Genomic DNA, 7,500 nt, shown 5'->3' on the forward strand with positions numbered 1-7,500 from the left:
GGTACACTCGGGCACACTTACTTATTCCTGTTTCTCTTGTTTTGTTGAAAGTTTTATTATAGTTTATATAGTTTATATTTATTTCAATGTTACTGTTCTTAAAATATTTTATTTTTCCTTGTTTCCTTTCATTACTGGGCTATTTTCCCTGTTGTAGCTTAGGAAGTAATAATAATAATAATAAAAGAAGAAGGTGCTGGGAAGTTAACAGGGTTGTCTGTCATATCAGCTGTAATGATTTGTCTACGATATTAGAGGCGTTTGTTCATATATGTTGAATTTCAGCCTAGACCAAAGGAACATCGCCTGCGACGATTGAATATAGAAAAGAAAGGAATTAAATAATCGAGCTTCAACAACCCTACGAGGAAGGCCTAAAGTAAATAATAGGATAGTTTTTATTCAGTGAAAGAAATTTAGAAAAGAAAAATATTAAACCTGATTTGGATAAAAAGGCAAAATAGTATAAAAGATAATCTCAATAACTAGTTTTTAGAGGGGCCGTTGCAAAGCCTATGCCTCAACCTTCAACCTGAACCTGAGAGATGTATTCCTTCGGGTTGAATAAATTTCTACACGTTAATTTATTTTATTGATTTTCGCGTTGCGCTGTCTTTTTCTTCATTTGATAACCGTGTTGATCTTGACTTGGTAATGCTTCATAAAATTTAAATAAGCAGTATAGATGCAAACATTCTCAGAACGAACACATGCAAGTTATACATTTGCCAGTTTATTGACATACCGTCAGTTATTGCTCTCTTCAGTTAATGTCAGTTTTTCAAGGCTCCTTGATTTCTCCAATATGTGTCGGAAAGATGTCTGCCAAAATGTTGCTTGTGCAGTTTGCCATAGGTATCATATTCAATTGCTATAATCTCTACACTTTAGTACAGTTGGCTTCATTAATTCCAGTACACTTCACAGGAAGCTGTATATAAAAATATTATTTGATTAACATCACTTCGTAAAATTAATGAATATTCTATTGACCTCGTGTTTACAAGTTCAGTCACTTTGTTTTACAGGCAGTGCTACTAACAAATTCTCTTTTGCTAAACACAGCGTTAACTGCTACAATGTATAGCGATCAGAAGTCTCCTTAGCTTCCCATGAAGTGTACCGAAATTTATGAAGCCAGCTGTACATAAAACACAAGGATGGCAAAAGATTTTTGCTGAAAATTCCTCCTGGCTAGTACAGTTGGCTTCATTAATTCCGGTTCACTTCATGGAAAGCTAAGGACACGCCAGTGTGCTGGAATTAATGAAGCCAACTGTACAGTGGTAACGTAATTGTCTAGCATTCAATGGCGGTAGATCAACCTTCGTTCGGGACAGTAAGGTTAAGCTGTTTACTGGGAAGGCCACTGCTGTGGTTGGGCACCACAGTAGGGGGTTGGGCTTACCCACCTGACGTTCTGGTGAGCATCTATGCTGATGAAACTAAAACCTCTATTATCATGAATTGTTTTCGTAAGCGAAGATAAATGTGTAAGTAAAACAAAAGAACACTAAAAGCCTTGGTGTGCAGGCGTATGTGTGCATTTTTAAGTTTGAGAGGCTGGATGGGCAACTTCCCGTTTTTCCCCATAAAAAAAAAAAATGAGATTGATTAACGGTTATCGTGTGTAAGGAAAGTAGATCAAATCCTGTGATTCAGCACTGCTATTTTATTAACAGTCTTCAGTGTTCAATGAGAGAGAGAGAGAGAGAGAGAGAGAGAGAGAGAGAGAGAGAGAGAGAGAGAGATCTTTTTACTTAAATAGGATATCCAGGTCAACATTTTGGATCGACTAGTGAGTAGTCCTACAAAGAACTCCTTTGCCAAATATTATTTTGTTCAACACTGAAATTTGTCCTTTCGTTCATTCGTAATTATATAAAAATATCAATAAATGCGAAGGTTTGATTAAATAAAAACAGTGAAAGTATCTGCGATAAAGAGGAAATTTCTTTTGGTGATTACGTAAATACTCTTGGAAAGAATAAGTGACAACTAAATAAAAAAGAACGCCTCTTCGGGTTCTTTGAAATCTCCAAATATCAGCTTTGTAAAAGACAGCATCTGTTCAAAGAACCTTTTGATAGAAGGTTTTCATGTGGCACATAATTTGTCTCGCTCTTTGGTTTTAATCTTAATGATTCCCGTAGAATTTATTTGTCTTTTTATGAGTGAAAGATGGGTAGATAGATGAAAAGTAGTAAAAAACTTTTCCCTCTATCCAATAGCATATTAATTAATAGCTAAATCAGATATGATATTATGTTAGTACATATCTTTGAGCCTACGATGGAAACTCCGGTTCGTGAAACCGGATTGAAATAAGAACACTTTTGCCTTCGCGCCAGTGCTGGTTAGGCCTACTGTGTGTGGTTGAATTTTGGAAATTATTGCATTTTGTGAAAAAAAGTAGCACCACTAAATAGGGTATTAGAAGACAATGCTTATTATCCCAAGAAAAAGTTATGACTTATCTTCATTCATTCATATCTTTCCAACAAAGACGTAGCAGATATTATTATTCTAAATAAGCTCTCCACCCTTCAAAAATAAACGTGTTCTTTTTTCTTGTGTTGTAATTAAGGGTAACGATTGGCATTTCATGTTGCCATTTCATTTTATAGACTCCATCTATTCCGTCCCTTGTTTTCGTCGAATCCATTTCGTTGAAAATACAAGGAAATCGAACTTTCACAGGGACAGATATAGCATTTGGTTCATTCTGTGTTTATTCAGGCCCAGAACGTGATGTTGTGTCTATGTGTGTGTTTGTGTGTTTGCGTGTTTGTGTTTGCTCTCCCATCGTCACGCCGAATAGATAGACTGTCTCCACTCATTAACTGTTGTGTTTCGTTCTTTTCCTTTGTCAGCACATTTAATTAAGTAGTGCATTTATTTTTTTAATTGTGAAAGTGTTGTCTGTGTTGTTTTAGTTCTTTGCGAATAAAACTAGTTCTGGAGACAGAAAATAGTCTCTATTAAAATTTGTGCTGAAGGAATCATTGCCAGAAGTATTGTTGAACAGGAATTTTCCATTTTTCCATGTAATCTTTTTTATCTCAATATAGCAGTTCAGGTGCTATGGATATTTTATGCTTTAAAGTATAATCCAGTGATTTAATACATGAGATATATATATATATATATATATATATATATATATATATGTGTGTGTGTGTGTGTGTGTATATATATATATATATATATATATATATATATATACATATTTATTTATTGTATATATATATATATATATATATAATGTGTGTGTATATATATGTGTATATATATGTATATATGTATATATATATATTTGTATATATATGTATAAGTGTATATATAGTATGCACATGTGTGTACAATATATATATATATATATATATATATATATATATATATATATGTATGTATAAGTGTATATATAGTATGCACATGTGTGTACAATATATATATATATATATATATATATATATGTATATGTATATATATATATATATATATATATATATAATTCTTAAATGGCAAGAGACGTTATGTTATAAAGGTTCTCGACATATAGTCCATCTCAATAGTAAAAACAAACGAAAAATTAATAAATTAATATCTTTCCTCGGTGATCTGTGTACATCCTTTCACACTCTCGTGATAATCATAAAATCATTTAAGATTGAGATTTATCCAATATATTGGTAATTTTTAAGAGTATATATGAATGGCAGATTTTGCACAAATAAAAAGATTCTTGTGTATTCCTTGTCAAATGAATTTTCAAAAGAGCAAATGAGTCCAAATGCGGCAGTTTTGTTGTTGAACGAAAACTGTTAACGAAAATTAACCCAATTTGGACCAATAAATTTTGTTTCTTATATCTCCAATCTTATCGTGCTACATTGGATATGACATTGATTACTTTATTTGTTTGTTTGATGTTTCGTTATTGGGCAAAAAACGTTGCGTATCAACACCCGATCAACCTAAGTCTTTCAAGACGACTGAGAAGCAATTTCCCAATTTCAGTGAATCGCTCAACACCTTATAGATTTCCTTTAGAAGTTTTATTTACCTAAAAGCTGTGAATCTGTTGGCAAGATTTCGTGGATTAGACAAATCCAAATATGATTTTAAGAATAATTATTTTATAAGGTTACTCTTTTTTTTACCTTTAAATATTTACGTTTATGGCCGTTGATAAGTTCATTCATTCATTTTCATAACTTTATCGTACAAGGTTTGAACTTTTATATTTTGGAACACTTTTTGTATATGGAGAGAAATATGTTGCTCCCCTGTCTTCTTCCTACTTGGTAGTTAACCTTGTTGTGGAGTGGTCTTCCTAATCTGGTCGTTGTATTGGTAGAAACTAAAAAGTTCAAAGTTGCAGCAAATGTTTTTATGTTGTACAGGCTGACATAAGTCTCTCTTTATAGTTTATATATGAAAAATATATTTTATTGTTGTTACTGTTTTTAAAATATTTTGTTTAGATTTGTTGATTATCCTCTTGTAGTTTATTAATTTCTTTTTCCTTTTCTCACTTGGTTATTTTTCCCCGTTGGAGCCCCTGAGCTTATAGCATTTTGTTTTTGCAACTAGGTTTGTAGCTTACGTAATAATGATAGTAATAATCATAATATTAATGATAATGATAATAATAGTAATAGAGAACCAAGAAGCTCTGCCTTTAATAACTGCTCCTCGGTCTAAAGCTACCACTTCTCATCTTTTTCTTCCACTTCCCAAGAGTAACTAATGGATGCTTCAGAAATTGATCGCAACGGCGAAAGGGTTTTGCGACCAAAGAAAAACTTCGCGTCATCTCTCGAAGAAGGCTTCCGTTAATGGATGATTCGAGTCTCTCTCATTTTCATGCACCATGTCTCATTTCTGGCGAGTATTAAATTATGAGAAGGGTTAATGCTAGATTTATAGCGTTGTTTTTGTTTATTTACTCTTCTGATGTCTTTCGTTTAACGTATCCTGACTGGTTAATCAACACTTTAATGAAGTTTCGGCGATGTTTGTGTTTGCAATATTTCGCTAAAAACTGTTCAGCCTCGAGTAACGATTATTTATATATATATATATATATATATATATATATATATGTGTGTGTGTATATGTATAGATATATATGTATATTATATATATATATATATATATATATATATATATATATATATTATGTATATATATTTATATATATATGTGTATATATATATTATGTATATATATTTATATATATATGTGTATATATATTATGTATATATATTTATATATATTATGTATATATATTTATATATATATATATATATATATATATATATATTGTATATATTATATATAAATAATATAATATATATGTGTGAGTATATATATATATATATATATATATATATATATGTGTGTGTGTGTGTATATATTGTTTTTTTCTTTATAACAGCATAGTAACACGCGTAACACCGCTTTTGAATATTCATGTGTTGCTCATTCCATACCAAAAAGAAGAGAATTTACCTGACGCAATTAAAAATGCCACTTCCTGACTCAGGAAGTGAGGGGAAATAGCGGGGCATTAAAGTAGATGACAGAGGGGAGGAGGGTTTGGGGCCGAACCCAGAGGGGAATTCGGATGCATGAGGGATGAGGGGTATGCGTAATGACGCTGGCACGCAAAATAGACGCCACTGCTGCGCTCACAACCACAAGTACAAGACGAAAGAGGGGAAACAAGTACTAACGGGGACCTCGGTGGCGTCAGAGACCCACTCTCCCTTCGCTCTCATTTATAGGCCCAAGAGAATTTCGGTAAGAGAGAGAGAGAGAGAGAGAGAGAGAGAGAGAGAGAGAGAGAGAGAGAGAGAGAGAGAGAGAGAGAGAGAGAGAGAGATCCCAACGTCACGAGTGCCACTTACAATGAGTTCTCAGTGAATGACTTGTAAATCGCATTTCTTTTTAAGTTGAAGCATTTTTGTTTCCAAATCTAGACTTCCTCGGCATCTTCTCTCCCATCCTCCGGAAATGGTGGAAGCCTGACTTTGATATCTCTAGATTTCGTTGTGATGTTCTTATTAATTAAAGATCTTGAATGTTTATTTGTATGCATAAATATTTCGATAATTTTTTTAGTTCATGTTTTTTAATTTTTAATGATTAGTTTATTTCGTGTACTCATACTCAGCCCGTGCTAAGTTCCGTGATAAACAACATTACCTCGGATGACCCATTGTTCTTGAAATAGATTACAAGTATATCACAGAATTAGAAACGAAATTGGCACTTTTAGTTATTATTATTAAAATTTTTACTAGCTAAGCTACAATTTTATTTGGAAAAGTAGGATGCTATACGCCCAAGGGCTCCAATAGGGAAAATAGCACTGTGATGAAAGAAAATAAGTAATTAGATAACTATATGAGAAGTAATGAATATCTTGATCTCGGTGACAACGTTATAATAGATATGTCATATATAAATTATTAAGAGGCTTCTGTCAATCTGTGCAACATAGAAACTTTCGCTGCCAATTTAAATTTCTGAAGTAACACTGATTCAGCTGCCAGATTAGGAAGATCATTCCACAATCTCGTTACAGCTGGAATAAAACTTCTAGGATATTGTGTAGGCAACTGTTGTGCTCTATGATGGAGATGGTAAGGCTGTAAGAATTAACTGCATACCTAGTAGCCTACTTTGTGCTGGATGGTACAGTCTAGGTAGATCTGAATGCAAAGGATGGTCGGAATTATGAAAAATCTTATACAACATGCATAAAGAACTACCTGAACGATGGTGCCAGAGATTAATATCACGAATAGGAATAAGCAGTGTAATGGACCACAAGTTTTTATCCAGCAAATTAAGATGAGCGTCGGCAGCTGAAGACGAGACAGAGCAATATAGGAAACAAAGTAGAATGAAAGAATTAAAACACTTCTTCAGAATAGATTAATCACCTAAAATCTTAAGAATTTCTCGAGCCAATTATTTTTTGTGTGATTGGAGAAAAAACCAACCGAATGTTTATTTTAAAAGTAAATTTATAATGAAAAAACACACCTAAAATCTTGAGAATTTCTCAAGCCAATTTTTTTGCGTGATTGAAGAAAAAACAGACCGAATGTTTTTTTTTTTTAAAGTAAATTCATAATGAAAAAACACACCTAAAATCTTGAGAATTTCTCAAGCCAATTTTTTTGCGTGATTGAAGAAAAAACATACCGAATGTTTATTTTAAAAGTAAATTTATAATGAAAAAAAAAACACCTAAAATCTTAAGAATTTCTCAAGCCATTTTTTTTTTTGTGTGATTGAAGAAAAAACAGGCCGAATGTTTATTTTAAAAGTAAATTTATAATGAAAAAAACACACCTAAAATCTTAAAGGAGTTTTATATAGTTAAAGAAACATTATCATTGCAGAGATCTGGAAATTGATGAGCCACTGTCCTCAACCTACTTGCAATCATAGTTTGAATTTTGTTAGTTCCTTTTGATGCCC

The 7,500-nt window shown here is 32.3% G+C and overlaps 1 protein-coding gene across 1 annotated transcript in view; it reads right to left on the bottom strand.

Moving 5' to 3' along the window:
- The window catches only part of LOC137648194 (putative uncharacterized protein DDB_G0284715), a 52,429-nt gene that overhangs the window by 11,462 nt on the left and 33,467 nt on the right, over positions 1–7,500 (bottom strand). The window lies entirely within an intron of this gene.

This window comes from Palaemon carinicauda, chromosome 10, assembly GCF_036898095.1.
Source record: "Palaemon carinicauda isolate YSFRI2023 chromosome 10, ASM3689809v2, whole genome shotgun sequence".
NCBI classification, from domain to species: domain Eukaryota; kingdom Metazoa; phylum Arthropoda; class Malacostraca; order Decapoda; family Palaemonidae; genus Palaemon; species Palaemon carinicauda.